The following is a 17020-nucleotide window of genomic DNA, read 5'->3' as shown; positions in this document are numbered from 1 at the left end:
ATATGCATAAGATATGTTAAATGCATAAGAATAATCTTATGGGAAGATTGCTGTTGAAATGAATGACCTGGTGACAGGGTTTCTTTGCAATAATCATGCCACTGCTTTAATCAGTGTGTGAAGGCAGTCCCAATGGAGGTGGGTTCTTTTGGAATGTCACACTGAAAATCATGAGCTAATTTGCTGATTTGCTGATTGACATGTCATCTTGTATTATAGTGGATATGTATATTTCAAGGGTGCCAAAACTACTTGTCCTTAGGGAGTCACTCGGGCAGTATTGTCACCCTAGGCACACCACAACACATAGGCGCACTCTGAATGGGCCCTTAAGGTATCCATATGAGCCTTATACATAATGACTATGTTACTGTTAGTGCCCAATCAGATTCTTTCCCCTCTCTCTCATACTGAACACGGAGAGCGAATAAAAAAAGATAGGGGGTTAATGGGCAACAACAATTCCCCTTCCATCAGAAACCTTTGATAAATGAGATCTGTTTCTAGTCTTGTGTACAAATATTGGAAGAAGGTGGGATTTTGTCAAAGGCAACCAATCACACATAAGCATTTATTTCCTACTTCAAAAGAAAAAACATAACTGCTGAAAGATGATAGGCTGATCAAAGACACTATTCTTTTTGTTTATATAAATAACCATGCTTTAAAAATGCAATTGTGCAAATAAAGTAGTAGACGCATATATTCATGAGGTATACAGTTATTTTTTTTTATTATTATTTGCATGGTACTTTTGCGTCTGTGAAGATTTTCATTTATCCAGGTCAGGGGTCTCCAAACTTTTTAGTATGAGGGAAATAGCGTATAATTTATAAATATTCTTATGTTGAAATAAAAATCAGTTTTATTAATGTAGCACTAACCCCCGAAGGAGCTGATGGTTTGATTGGGCTTACCGTTACCTTCTTCTCCTCGATTTGTGTCTAGGGATTTCCCATGGTAGATGGCCCAGTAACTTTAGAGACTGAGGACAGATCCGCATAAAGGGAATTTTATTTGCAAAAACGTAGACAACGAACAGTTTCTTAAAAGTTCAGGTACTCTTAGTGTCAAAGTCAATAACGAAGGACTTGCTTACTTTGACTAAATCCAGAGAATAGCCATTCACAACTGGATGTTCACTCAAGTTGGATAGTCCCTCTCTCACAAGGCCTAGCAGCCAACAAGGTGCTTACTCAGGAACAAGTCTCTGCCACAGACGTTGTTGTAGAACATACAGGAATAAGTCTCTGCCACAGACGTTGTTTTAGAACATTCAGGAAACTAAAACTTGTGGAACACTCATGTGATACCTGGATCTTTCAGCCAGCTTGGCGACACCCACGAGACTGGATTCAGTTAGGTACTTCAGCCCCACCAGGCTTTTGCAAAGAAGCCAACCCGTACGTGGCCTTCTTCTGAAGAGTCCTCCCCTGGATAGCCAGGAAGTTACTGGGCCTCTCCAACTACTGAAGACGGTACCAGACCACCTCGGAATCCTTCTTTAGTTTCCTTGCCTCGGGCTAGCCAGCCCCGAGACAATAAGTCGGGTGGAATCCGCACCCCAGGCCATAGCCTTCCTGGGGCTGGTCAGGAGGACCAGGACCATGGAGTCAGAACATACTTCTGGACCGGAAACCCCGAATCACGTGACATCCGCATCTTAAGTACCCTCTCCCAGAAAGCCCAGCAAGAGTGACACTCCCACTGGGCAGGTTTCTGAGAGAGGGTAACCTTAAAGCACCCAACTAGACTGTGGTTCCATGCCTGCCAGAAGAGACAGTGCCCCCTGTGGCCAGGCTGAACATCCTATAGTTCAGTCAGACTGATGCTGAGCTCCCAATTTGGAACAATTGTACCCAAACCAAACTGCAGTTTAGGTGAAACATTAACTTTCAAAACATATATAGCGCGTGCTCTTTAGGAGCCGGCGCTACATTAATAAATTAATCAAACCTAAAAATGAATGGACACATTTTACTTGGAGTTTTTTTCTAAATCAACATGCTATGATTTAAAAAACTTCAGTAACATAAAGCAAAAAAGTTCCAAAAAAAACATGAGCCAACCAGAGCCCACTTACATCAGAGTCCCTCTTATATCAGAGTTGCCCTTATATGAGTGTCACCCCATCAGAATCACCCCTTACATCAGACTCCCCATCAGAGGGCTAGATAAAATCTTGCAACAGGTAGGATTCGGCCCCTGGGCCATAGTTTGGAGACACCTGATCTAGGTCATGACACAGCTAGAAGTATTTAGAGAGAGTCACTTTCAGTTGGACGTGTTCTGTAATGTTGAAGATATTTCATAGCTTATCAAAACCACTTCCTCAATTCTAATGAGTCTCAGGAGACATACCCAGCATTTCATATCCATGCCAATAGCAGAGACACAGGGTAGCACTGCCTTCCTGATCGTGGACAATCAGTATCTGCCTTGACATAGTCCATGATCATTGGATTAATGTGTCTGTGCTGCTGGTGTGGATATTCATGCTGGGGAATGTCTCCTGACACTCGTTAAAACCAACGAAGTGACTTGGAAAAGCTATGAAACGTCTTCAACATTACAGAACAGGTCCCATTGAATATGGTAGTTTTGTGTTAAATTTAAAAACAGCACCATTTTATATATACGCTAAAGGATCTATATATCAGTATTTTCACTCAAGAGTCACATATTTCTGAAAGTGAAAATAGTGGGAATCTTTGGTGAAAAGATAAATAGACCCCCTAAGAATCCTCAACAACTCACAGGGCGCAGTCACAGAAAACACAAAGCGCAGTAGACTAGGTAATAAAAAGACATTTGCATCTCCACCTGTCACCATAATGTTGTCACAGTTGTATTAAATATCTTAGAAATGTTAGCCTTTGACACTTTGTCCTGCACTATAAAGAATACACTCCACAAAAGCACCATCATACCATACCAAATGAGCTGCCAGCTAATATATTCTTGGACACTTGACCAAAATTCTCATTATTAAAAGCTTTAAACTTTGCACAATGTATTGCTGTTCCAGAGTAACACCTGAAAAGCAAAGAAATGTTTTTATCAGTTTGAATTGCCAACCAAAACAATGTTTTATGAACTATCGTGCCAAACAAGAATAAAGTATATTCTAATATTACACAAAGCTCTGTTCTAGATTAATATTCTGAATGACTGTTATGCCGTGTACACACGACTGGTTTTCGAAGGTTTTTCCGACAGAGTTCCACTGAAACTGTCGTGCGTACACACGTTCACACCAAAGTCCGACCGTTAAGAACGCGGTGATGTACAGCATGTACGACGGGACTAGAAAAAGGAAGTTCAATAGCCAGTAGCCAATAGCTTCCATCTCATACTTGCGTCAGAACAGCATACAGACTAGCGGTTTTCCCAAAAGGAATTGGTTCCGTCAGAAATATTTAAAACGTTCTATTTCTAGGTCCGTCAGAATTTTTGTAAAAAAAAAAAAAAAGTCTGATGAGGCATACACATGATCGGAATATACGATAAAAAGCTTCTACCTGACTTTTTCTGTTGGACATTCTGCTCGTGTGTACACGGCATTAGACTGGATTTCCAGGCTATTCCTAACTAAACCTGCTCCCACCTGCCTTCTAAATCCTGTTCACACTACCCTGTAGTAGGAAGGTGCTTATACTTACCTATTCTCAGCGTCTTTTCATGTGATTTCCATGAAGCTGGCTTCAGGGGAGAGGAGAGATCGCCAACAACAGCTGCAGAGCCTAGATGATGACGTAGCCCATAGACTTACTATGGGGAAGCTGTTGTCTGCTGTCCCTCCTCTACATTGAAGCCTCCATTGTAAGCTGATCATGTGACCAGCCCACAGAATAGGTAAGTATAGGCATCTTCCTTCTACATAGTTACATACCTCCCAACATTTTGAGATGGGAATGAGGGACACCAACTAGCAAACGTATGTAGGCATAGGACATGCCCCCTGCCACGCCCCCCTTTAAGGGGAAATAACAAAAAAAAGGTTAATTAAATCCACAAGTGTTTTTTTTTACCATTACTATTCCTTTATGTTGGCTTTTAAAATTGAAAAATGCAGCAATATAGAATTTGAATGAAAGGTTTAGCACTGGGAAACACTTTTTGAAAGATAAAAAGTGCATTTTATATACAACTATATAGATCTGACCAAAATGAGGGACAAATGAGGAGGAAAGAGGGACAGAGGGACATTGCTCCAAATCAGGGATAGTTGGGAGCTATGTAGTTAGTATAGGATTTAGAAGGGGGTTGATCAGGTTTAAGCTTGGTTGGGAAAACCCTGGAATTCCACTGTAAAGTGGACTTAAATCCTCAGCTTTTTAAACACTTTCAGCAGCTGATTTAATCACTTACTGAGTATGCAGCTTCTTCATCTTTTAATCCTTGTCTATGCTCCAGTTTGGGATTGTGCTATGTGCGTGGCCCTAGGGATTTCATTGCAAGGTAGCTGATTTCTCTTGCAGCATCCTACAAAGCCACCCTTACATGCAGGGATTGTGTCTCCATACACTGTGTGCATCAATAGGAACACACAGCCTCGTAGAGACTACACTCTACACTGTTAGCTCTTTCCTGTAAAGACCAGAAGTTCAGGAAAGCAGCTCCAATACAGCAGGAGTCAGCAGAAAGTTGTAAACTGCAAGTGCTGGGTTTGCAATTTGAACAAATCATTTACTGGGGAATGTTTACCTTAACAGCTTGCCGACTGCCTCACACTGATATACGTCGGCAGTAGGGCTCGTACAGGCAAACTAACGTACCTGTACGTTGCCCTGTAAGAGGCGGCCAATGGGCAAGCTCCGTGAGTCAGGTCGCGGGTCCCGCGGACTCGATCGACGTGGGGATAACGCGATCGCCTCGCGGAGAGGAAGAATGGAGAGATGCTAATGTAAACAAGCATATTCCCGTTCTGTCTAGTGACAGTGTCACTGATCTCTGCTCCCTGTGATTGGGAGCAGAGATCAGTGACGTGTCACACATAGCCACGCCCCCCCACAGTTGGAAACACTCCCCAGGGCACACTTAACCCCTACACTGCCCCCTAGTGGTTAACCCCTTCACTGCCAGTGTAATTTACTCAGAAATCAGTACATTTGTATAGCACTGATTGCTGTATAAATGACAATGGTCCCAAAAATGTGTCAAAAATGTCCGATGTGTCCGCCATAATGTCGCAGTCACGATAAAAATTGATGAATGCCACCATTACTAGTAAAAAAAAAAAAATAATTATAAAATGAATAAAAATGCCATAAAACTATTCCCTATTTTGTAAACGCTATAACTTTTGCGCAAACCAATCAATAAACGCTAATTGTGATTTTTTTTTACCAAAATTATGTAGCAAAAAATAACTGCAGGGGTGATCAAATACCACCAAAAGAAAGCTCTATTTGTGGGGAAAATAGGACGTCAATTTTGTTTGGGAACAACATCGCACGACCGTGCAATAGTCAGTTAAAGCGACGCAGTACCGAATCGCAAAAAGTGCTCTGGTCAGAAAGGGGGTAAATTCTTCCGGGGCTGAAGTGGTTAATGTATTCAATGTGTCACACTATAAAACACTAGGGGGTTTAAAACTACGTTAAAGGAAAAATGTTTGTTTCTGTTTGTATTAACCACTTCAGCCCCAGAAGGATTTGCCCCCTTAATGACCAGGCCATTTTATGCTATATGGCACTGCGTCGCTTTAACTGACAATGGCGCGGTTGTGCGAGGTTGTACCCAAGCAAAATTTACGTCCTTTTTTTCCCACAAATAGAGCTTTTTGGTGGTATTTGATCACCTCTGTGGTTTTTATTTTTTGCGCTATAAACAAAAAAAGAGCGACAATTTTGAAATGTTTTTTTATAAAAAAACAAATGTATTCATCAGTTTAGGCCGATATATATTTTTATACATATTTTGGTAACTAACATCCAGTCAAAATCCAGAAAAGTCCTCACATGACTTCAGCATGCCCAATCGTGCTGAGGAGTGGAGCAGCCAATCCTGGGAGAGCTGGAGAAGAAAGGAGGAGGGGGATATACTGCATGTCTCTCTCAGGCTCCTGCATGAGATATGTAGATCACCTGTCACTCACAGCAAGGGGAAGAAACTGACTCCTATTTCTCTGTCCATTTTTATCTCACTGAAAAAAGATAAGATGACTGCTCAGAGCTGGATTAACTCTTCATGGCAAGACTGGGCACAGATGACATGAAATCCTATACTGTTCAAGGTGCAAGCATTAATTAACCACTTGAGGACCGCCGTATTGCCATTGTACGTCAGCACAATGGCACAGGCAGGCATAATCACGTACATCTACGTGATTGCCTTCCAGCGGGTGGGGGTCCGATCGGACCCCCTCCCGCTGGTTACGGCGGTCCGATTCGGTCCAGGAGCGCTCCGTGATGAGGGGATGGCCGTTGGTTTTCGGCCACCCCCTCTGGATCGCTCCTGGCCAATGAGAAGCTTCCTCCCCTGTGTATTGTTTACACAGGAAGGAGGAAGTGATGTCATTCTCCTCGGGGCGGTCTTTTTGACCGGACTACGAGGAGAACAGTAAAAGTAAGTGTGCACCAACACTACACTGACATGTAGGTACACACAGGCACACAAACCCCCCCCGATCCCCCCCCCGATCGCCCCCCGATCCCCCCCCCGCCCCCCCTCCCCCCCCAGTCACAGTGTCACTGATTGCATTGATCATTTCTTTACTGATCAATGCATTCAGTGTCAGTTGTGACAGTAAAAACTGTCAGGACAGTTAGTGTTAGGTCCAGGGTAGCCCCCTATCACCCCCCAATAAAGATTTAACCCCCTGATTGCCCCTAGAGTTAACCCTTTCACCCCCTTTTGCCAGTGTCACTAAGCGATCATTTTTCTGATCGCTGCATGTGTCGCTAGTGTCGCTAGGTAGCTAGTTATTTTTTTAGGGTTACCGCCAGGTTTTTATATCGCTAGGTACCCCGATATACTACCCAATAATGTTTTTAACCCCCTGATTGCCGCTAGTTAACCCTTTCACCCCCTTTTGCCAGTGTCACTAAGCGATCGTTTTTCTGATCGCTGCATTAGTGTCGCTACAGTCGCTAGGTAGCTAGTTATTTTTTTAGGTTCACCGCCAGGTTTTTATAGCGCTAGGTACCCCGATATACTACCCAATAATGTTTTTAACCCCCTGATTGCCGCTAGTTAACCCTTTCACCCCCTTTTGCCAGTGTCACTAAGCGATCATTTTTCTGATCGCTGCATGTGTCGCTAGGTAGCTAGTTATTTTTTTAGGTTCACCGCCAGGTTTTTATATCGCTAGGTACCCCGATATACTACCCAATAATGTTTTTAACCCCCTGATTGCCGCTAGTTAACCCTTTCACCCCCTTTTGCCAGTGTCACTAAGCGATCGTTTTTCTGATCGCTGCATTAGTGTCGCTACAGTCGCTAGGTAGCTAGTTATTTTTTTAGGTTCACCGCCAGGTTTTTATAGCGCTAGGTACCCCGATATACTACCCAATAATGGTTTTAACCCCCTGATTTCCGCTAGTTAACCCTTTCACCCCCTTTTGCCAGTGTCACTAAGCGATAATTTTTCTGAACGCTGCATCAGTGTCGCTAGTGTCGCTAGGTAGCTAGTTATTTTTTTAGGTTCACCGCCAGGTTTTTATAGCGCTAGGTACCCCGATATACTACCCAATAATGGTTTTAACCCCCTGATTGCTGCTAGTTAACCCTTTCACCCCCTTTCACCAGCGATCACAGTATAAGTGTCACTGGTGACGCTGGTTAGCCAGTTAGTTATTTAGGTTCCCCGTCAGGTTTTTATATAGCGCCAGGGACCCCCATATACTACCTAATAAAAATTTGAACCACCTGATTGCCCCTAGTTAACCCTTTCACCACTGATCACCGTATAAGTGTTACGGGTGACTCTGGTTAGTTTGTTTTTTATAGCATTTTATATTCAAATCCGGAAGGCAGTGCTTGGTTTTCGGGGTCCCGTACGTGGCTAGGCTCCCAAAAAGTCCCCCACATGTGGTATCCCCGTACTCGGGAGAAGCAGCAGAATTTATTTTGGGGTGTAATTTGACTTCTGCCCATAGCATGTGTGAGCAATATATCATTTAGTGACAACTTTGTGCAAAAAAAAAAAAGTTTGTAATATTCCCGCAACTTTTGGCAAAATATAAAATATTCCATGGACTCAACATGCCTCTCAGTAAATAGCTTGGGGTGTCTACTTTCCAAAATGGGGTCATTTGGGGGGGTTTTGTGCTATTTTGGCATTTTATGGCCTTCGAAACTGTGATAGGTAGTGAGGAGTTAAATCAAAAATTTGCACCCTTAGAAATCCTGAAGGTGGTGATTGGTTTTCGGGGTGCCGTGCGCGACTAGACTCCCAAAAAGTCCCACACATGTGGTATCCCCGTACTCGGGAGAAGCAGCAGAATGTATTTTGGGGTGCAATTCCACATATAACCATGGCATGTGTGAGCAATATATCATTTAGTGACAACTTTTTGTAAAAAAAATTTTTTTTTTTTTTTTTGTCATTATTCAATCCCTTAGGACAAAAAAAATAAATATTCAATGGGCTCAACATACCCATCAGCAATTTCCTTGGGGTGTCTACTTTCCAAAATGGGGTCATTTGGGGGGGATTTGTACTGCCCTGCCATTTTAGCACCTCAAGAAATGAGATCGGCAGTCATAAATTAAAAGCTGTGTAAATTCCAGAAAATGTACTCTAGTTTGTAGACGCTATAACTTTTGCGCAAACCAAAAAATATTCGCTTATTGACATTTTTTTTACTAAAGACATGTGGCTGAATAAATTTTGCCCTCAATGTATGACTAAAATTTAGTTTATTCGATTTTTCTTATAACAAAAAGAAGAAAATATCTTTTTTTTTCAAAATTTTCGCTCTTTTTCCATTTATATCGCAAAAAAAAAAAATCGCAGAGGCAATCAAATACCATCAAAAGAAAGCTCTATTTGTGGGAAGAAAAGGACGCAAATTTCGTTTGGGTGCAATATTGCATGACCGCGCAATTACCAGTTAAAGCAGCGCAGTGCGAAATTGCAAAAAGACCTCTGGTCCTTAAGGTATTTATTGGTCCGAGGCTGAAGTGGTTAAAAAATGTTTTTTTCAGGTTTACATCCACTTTAACTCATTTTACCTGGGAAAAAAAATAATAATTTTGCTGCGATTTGTGTTCTCATTGCAGAGATTTTTTATTAAGGTGTGTGTTCAAATGAATGACAGTGCATCACATGTAATGTATGCATTTAATGTTGCAATGAAGCACACATAAATTCTGGATAAATTCTGGATAAACTCTCTCAACACTGCTATATACACTTTCTAGCAAATTTTGCAGTAAAAAAACAGGAATTTTTAGTTCACACATATTGCAATATATGTTTCTTGTTTCTGAAGCACACAACATTATGCATGTTACTGGTACGACATATTGTAAATGAATCTTTAGAACCAGACCTTAAAGTTAGAGTAAGATCCCATGGTTGATTTTTACCTATAGGTAAGCCTATAATAAGGTTTACCTATAGGTACAGTAAATATCTCCTAAATGTGCACTCTTTAGGAGATATTTACTTGTGAATGGGCCGGTGACATCACCGGCACATGTGCTCTGAAGGAATGGCATACCTGCGCAATTCAGAGTCCTGTGCCGTGAGCAGCTTGCATGTCATTGCGGCTGGTACAATCAAAGGACCGCCGACCCAGAAGGAAGACCGGATGAAGTTGGTAGCCCTGTCAGTGGTGACAGCGTGATGCGGGAGGACTTTGTCTTAAGGTAAGTTTCACACAATGTGCTAGTATGCGTTACATAATAGCGCACTACAACTTTACCTTGCAGGTTTAAAAAAAAATAAAAAATGCATGGCGGTTTAATACCACTTTAATCCAATTGAATCAGTTCTAGCCACTGATCCCACCAAAACAACCTCTATAGGTATGAAAATGTACTAAAGATGTAGGATAGGTACTGTATAAACAATTCATAGATTAGCACTGTTGTACACAGCTCTACACCCACTTTAGCACATTTCACCAATACACAGTGAGTGCACCATCTTCCATTGACCTCTGTGGTGATCACAGTAGTAAAACACACACACTGAGCCTTATATTAGGTTCTATGATGCTATAAATAACAAGGATACATAAGATATAGGTTAGGCCTCTTTCTCAGGGGACGGATCCGTGATGATCCGCCCCGTGAACATGTTCTTGCTCCGTCGATCCCCGTTGATCAGGAAGATGACAGGTCTGTCTCTGCACACTATGCAGGGGTGGACCTGTCAGAGCGCCACTCTCCCCTATGGGAGATCGGATTAAGAGGGACCGAAGTCACCGGATCCGATAGGCAGACGGAAGGAAAAGTAGGTTTTTCCTCCGTCACACTTTTTCGGATCAGAGCGGGTCGGATGTCAGCGGACATCACCACTGACATCCGATGCTCCATAGAGGTCTATGGAGCATCCGTTCAGGCCCGCCTAAAAAACTGACAGGCGGACCTGAACGGATCGTTCGTGTGAAAGAAGCCGTAGGGTTTAGCAACCAGTACAACAATAAAAAGGTGCTTGCAGCAGAAGAACTTCCATGCCTGCCCAATCATCACAGCAATGAAAAGGATGTCTAGGCATTAGAATAGGATGGAATGTCTCTTGTCTTTTGCATATTTCATATAATATTTAGGATAATTATGGTGTACACCTTCAGTGCTATGGCAATTAATTTACCGACTGGGATACTCTCCGAGAACCCTCAAAATAAATGTTTATAATCTATTGACTAACCCAGTGGAATTTTGTTCCTTCAGAATTTAATCTCTAGGCATATGAAGGAACACAAAAGTCTTCTTAAATTCACGTTCTTGAATAGGATGTTCTGATGCATTCTCTGAGGACTAGCGGTAGGACTATAGGACATGTAATCTGCAGAAACATTAATCTGTAATCTGATCCAGCATGCAGGCCTTCATACACCAGACTATTAATAGCAAACACATTCCCAGTCTTGTCATCGCTGGACACAAATGGCAAAGCTGTGCACTTTAGGCTGTCAGTCCAGAATGACTGAACATCCAGAATAAAACATTTCTCTAACCTCTGGGTTTGGACAATGTAGTATTTTTTTATATATATTTTATTTCTTTTAAAATTGCAGGAATACAGAATATGTCCAACGTTCTTCTGTCCATAAAAAAACATAATATAACATCACATTGGTTTCAGACCCATGTTGATAGATGGAACAATCAATAAATTTTGCTTGATATCAGAATAAAAGTAAAACACAAATAATGCCATAAGAGTATTCAAAATATACTAACTATTATTTCAGCATCCAAGCAATAATGTATTTTTTCAATAAGCAGACAAAACAGGAAAGAACAATTATTTAACATAATTTAACATTTAACAATATAAAATAAGCAAAAAAAAAAAAAAAGTGCCACAGTAGTATTTAGTTCTACAGAAACAATGCATGATGTTACCTAGTTCCCTTAACATGTGATTTTGCTGTTATTGATTACAGTGTTCTGTTACTTATAGATCTATTAAAGTGGAGCTCCACCCAAAAGGGGAAGTTCTGCTTTAAGGACTCGTCTCCCTCTCCTCGTGAACAATTGGCACTTGAGGAGTGGTCAGGTTTTGACAGGTACCTGCTTCCCATTCCATTCGGAAGTTCTCCTTCCTCCCCCCTGTAGTCTTCTGGGACACTGACATGTCCCAAAAGACTGCATCCACCACTCACGATGCACAACGTGACTCGCGCATGTGCAGTGGGTACCTGGCTGTCACAGATGGTTGCCCATAGTGAAGATGCCGGGAACCGAAGACAGCGTGTGAGACCGGCTAGGATGAGCACACAGGTGGATCATGGGACAGGTGAGTGGCTGTTTTTTTTTATAGTAAGTCACACAGCTACAGTTTTTGTGCCCCTGGATGACGCAATTTTGTTGCGAAACGCGTAGGGCTGAGCGGTGCGCTATTCATCACCTCGGTTTTGTGACGGGTTCCAGGAGAACGAGTCTGTCCGTGTGCGTCCGGCCGGCGCCACGGACTTAAGGCGCTTTTCTTTTTTATACGCTTGTAAGTGTATTTTTATATTTTTAATTTTAAAATAAAAAGGGTTTTACACTATTTTGAGTTTTATCTTTCCCCTATGGCTTTGATGTCCCTGACTCTGAGTCTGTTTGGACTACTGAGTTGAGTGTCCGGGAGTGAGTTCTCTTCCCAAGAGTTCCTAAAAGAGTGAATCCAGGAAGACATCGAGGAACCTCTTTTATCTTGTGGTTGGAAGTGACGTCCATTCCTATTAAGCCCCGTGCGACCCTCTGTAGTGGGGGGTCACTCATATCTGGTAAGCAGTAAATCTTATCGTGTGTTGGTGGTGGATTGAATATAACTGCTCCCACATTTGGATTTCCAGGAAGAGTGTGGTGTTTACTCAGAGGACCCTTACTGGGCCTTACGCTACCCCCCTTTTTTGTTCTTATACGGACTCTTTGTTCACACATTGGGTGTATATATTTTACAATAGGTGTGTGTTACTGATTCCCATTATATGTGCCCATCAGCATTTGTGGGTTTTTGAGATCAGGAATCCTAATACTTATATGTTTTGTATCACGTATATGCATATACACATATAGGGTTGCTATACTCTATACAATATTTGTTTGTTTATTTTGCACAAGTAGTTGGTTGTATTTATTAATATTTATTTCAACATTTACCTTTATATCATTGCACAAATAGTTGGTTGTATTTGCCTTGGTATCTATTTAGCGCAGCTTATGGGTTTTTTCGTTTTTATTTGCATGTATGTGACATAGCGAAAGCCGCAGCTGAATATCCTTACAGGATTTTCTTTATACATTTACACATTCACACAATCACATATTTAACCTTAGCGCAGTTATTTTCTTTTTTTCTTTTGTCTTTAAGAAACACCTAAAAAAAGAAAAAAAGAAAGAAAACTGTAGTCAGTTGCAACTGTTTTTGCAGATCAAGCAGAGGAAAAAAAAGGATTTACTTAATTCTGAGGAACATATTATGGACTCACCATATACTTTGCAGTTCTAAAACAAACATCTGCATTAGATTACATCCTGAAAAAATTATGTTATCATCACCAAACATCCTGATGGAATAAGAAAAGTGTCCAAAATATCAATATAAACTTGTTAATTTATTGAAGATTTAATCACCGGCCAGTCCCCCGTACCAATGATTGTGGAAATTTGCAAGTTTTCTTCAGGCAGTCATCTTCCTACATTTCATTGGAACGACACCAAACAAAAGTTACAGCATCATCACCCTGCCCAATGCAGATTGGTGATACATCACTGAATATCACTTTCATCTAGTCATCCACAATCCATGATTGCTTTTCTTTAGCTGTAACCTTTTTCTGTTTAGATGTTAATGATGGTTTTTGTTTGGCTATTCTGTATGTAAATCCCATTTCCTTTAGCCAATGTTTTATAGTTTGGTCACAGACATTGACTTAAGTTTCTGAACATTTGTTCCTCATTTGTTTTGTTGTGCATTTTCTGTTTTTAAGGCATATTGCTTTAAGTTTTCTAACTTGATGCTTGGGTGTCTTCCTTGGTCTACCAATATGCTTCCTTTTAACAACTAAATTTTTTCAAATTTTTAGGGCCTCGTTAATGACTGGAATGGTACCACTGGATTGGCGTAGGGCCAATGTGTTGCCCATATTTAAAAGGGATCAAAGTCTTTATCAAGTAACTATAGACCTGTTAGTTAAACTTCTATAGTCTGGGAGATATTGGAGAGTTTATTAAAAGACCACATAGGTGAGTTCTTGCTGGAAAAAATATTTTAAGCAATAGACAGCATGGATTCATGAAAGACAGATGTTGTCAAACAAACCTGATTTCTCTTTATGAGGAGGTAAGTAAAATCTTGGACAGAGATGTGGCCGTGGATGTGGTATACTTGGATTTTGCAAAAGCATGTGACACAGTTCCCCACACATGGCTAATGTGTAAGGTAAAGTCTACAGGCTTGGAAAGATCGATTTGTAAATGGATAGAAAACTGGCTAAAAGACCAAATTCAGAGAGTAGTGGTTAATGATTCTAATGCCGCGTACACAGGATCGGAATTCTCGTTGGAAAAAGCTCTGATGGTTTTCCTGACGGAATTCCGCTCAAGCTGTCTTGCCTACAGACGGTCACACCAAATTCCGATTGTTTAGAATGTGGTGACGTACAACACATACAACAGGACTAGAAAAAGGAAATTCAATAGCCAGTAGCCAATAGCTTCCGTCTCGTAGTTGAATCTGAGCATGCGTGATTTTTGGTGTGTCGGAATTTCGATAGAAAGTTTTTCCGTCTGGAAAATTGAGAACATGCTATAAATTTTTGGTTGGCGGAAATTCGGACAGCTAAATTCCGATGGAGCATACATACGGTCGCATTTTCCGATGAAAAGCTCTCATCAGTCTTTTTCTGGCCGTAATTCAGATTGTGTGTACGCGTCATTTCTCTGAATGTTCTAAGGTTCTCAGTGGTGTACAGTATTGGGACCCCTACTTTGTAATATCTTTATAAATTATATAGGGTCTGGATTAAAAGTATAATTTCAGTCTTTGCAGATGACACCAACCTATGAAGTGAAATAACGTCCGAATAGGATGACTCTAACTTACAAGCCAACCTCAATGCACTTTTTAATTGGGCAACTGTGTGGCAAATGAGGTTTAATGTTGATAAATATAGTTATGCACTTAGAGGCTTAGAATATGCATACATCATACATACTAGGGGGAGTACAACTGGGGGAATTCATAGTGGAGAAGGTTCTGGGGGTTTTGGTAGATCATAAGCTTAATAATAGCATGCAATGCCAAGCTGCGGTTTCCAAAGCGAGCAAAGTCCTTTCCTGTATTAGGAGAGGTATGGAAAAGAGAGAGAGAGAGAGAGAGATCATTATGCCCCTGTACAAATCATTAGGCTGGATTCACACCTATGCATTTTTAGTGCTTTTTGCATTTTGCAGATTTGCAGCACAGTCCATTTAACAGGGGTTCCTATGGAACACGTTCTGTAGAGTAAATCTGCAAAATTCAAAATTCAAAAAGCACTAAAATGCGTAGGTGTGAATCCAGTCTTAAGACCTCATATGGAATATGCAGTTCAGTTTTGGGCACCAGTTCTCAAAAAAAGGATATCGGGGAAATGGAGAAAGTGCAGAGAAGGGCAACCAAATGGATAAGAGGCATGGAGAAACTCAGGTATGAGGAAAGATTGGAGGAACTGAATTTATTCTCTCTTGAGAAGAGAAGATTAAGGAGGGATATGATCAACATGCATAAATACATAAGTGGTCCATATAGTGAACTTGGTTTTGAGTTATTCACTTTAAGGTCATCACAAAGGACAAATGGGCACTCTTTATGTCTAGAGGAAAAAACATTTCCTCTCCAAATACAGAAAGGTTTCTTCACAATAAGAGCTGTGAAAATGTGGAATAGCAACCATGGCCAGCTTGGATGGTGGACAAACAACGGGTTTTCAGACGTTCACTCTTTACTAACCCCAGTTACAATCATAACCTTGGGCACCCTTCGCTCCTCACATGGACTACTGCTGCGGGAACATTTTTCGATATCTTCAACTCCATCACTTTATTCAGAGTCTCCTTAGGTCCCACGCAACACCTTACCTTCTTTCAGTTTTCGAGAGCATTTGTAGGTCACGCTGGCATTCCACGGGTATTATGTCCTGAATATACGCTTCAATTATATCCTCTAGGAAACCTCCAATGCTCCCTTTCCAACAACAGTGGGAAGGTGAATTATCGGTGGAGCTGGAACCGGCGGATTGGCATATTATGCTCCAAGCTGCTTCTAAGAGCTCCAGGGCGACTAGACTTTAAACCTGGGTTTACGCACTTTTACGAACATTACTTCACTCAAATGTAAAAAGAAACCCCAGTATAGCCCTTCTATTCAAACCTATAGAATCCTTATTACGAGTAGAACGTAAGCTGGCAACATACCTCTTTGTCGCAACTAAATTAACTATAGTGAGAACAATATTATGGTCAATGAAAAGTTAACAGCTATACTTTCTGATTCCCAGGACCAGTTTCTATGAGTCTGGCAACCCTGGATGTCCTATGCTCACCCATCACACTTTGACCACACACTACTGAAGCTATGATACTTTTAGAAACATTGCCCTCTGAGACCACCCTATTTTCTTTTTCTCCTTACTTTCCTTGTTCAATATTTTTATAGAAAATTTTTCATCAATATAACAAAACAATGGAGAAATAAATATCCCAAACCGGGAGCCAACATAGCCCTTCAGTAGGGTTTATCAAAAACAAAATTTAGGAAGATAACAGCGATGTTAATGTAACAACATATTTATAACATAACAATGCTAATTAATGCCCTGAAGGGTTGTGATAAACCATTGATCAGAGCAAATTAGTGACAATAAATTCTTTATTTGCTATAGAATAATAAGATTGAGCAGGGGTCGGCAGAGTATCAAAATCTGATTTTGTTCCAGAGGGAACAAGGGAGACACACAAGCCACCCCAACTGGGATCTAGCTGTGAACTGTACGTGTCCCCCCCGATCCCCCCTGAAATTTCTGTTCTGCCCTCCGCCCCCTCCCAATTAATTAAATAAATGTAATAACTGCCTAGGTGCATTACTCCAAATGATGTAGTTAATAATAGATGACTATTGATCAAATGGCATGCAAAATAATGTTTTTATGATAAGTAAAAAGAGAAGAGAGTAATAGGAAAGGAAAGAAAAAAGAGAGAGAATAAGTGCATCTGTGATGTGATTATCAAAAAGGAGTGGAGGAGGAAACCAATTATTTGAATCAATCGTTGAGAGAAATTAAGGTAAGTGGCCCGGATATAGGGGAACCTTGACATAGCGAGCCCAAGGATCCCAAGTAGCTTCAAACTTGGGCACCCTGTCTAATAA

The sequence above is a fragment of the Lithobates pipiens genome, unplaced genomic scaffold, assembly GCF_037356315.1.
Source record: "Lithobates pipiens isolate NorthernLeopardFrog02 unplaced genomic scaffold, aLitPip1_a1.2 Scaffold_30, whole genome shotgun sequence".
In the NCBI taxonomy this organism is placed as follows: domain Eukaryota; kingdom Metazoa; phylum Chordata; class Amphibia; order Anura; family Ranidae; genus Lithobates; species Lithobates pipiens.
This window is presented reverse-complemented; position numbering follows the sequence as displayed.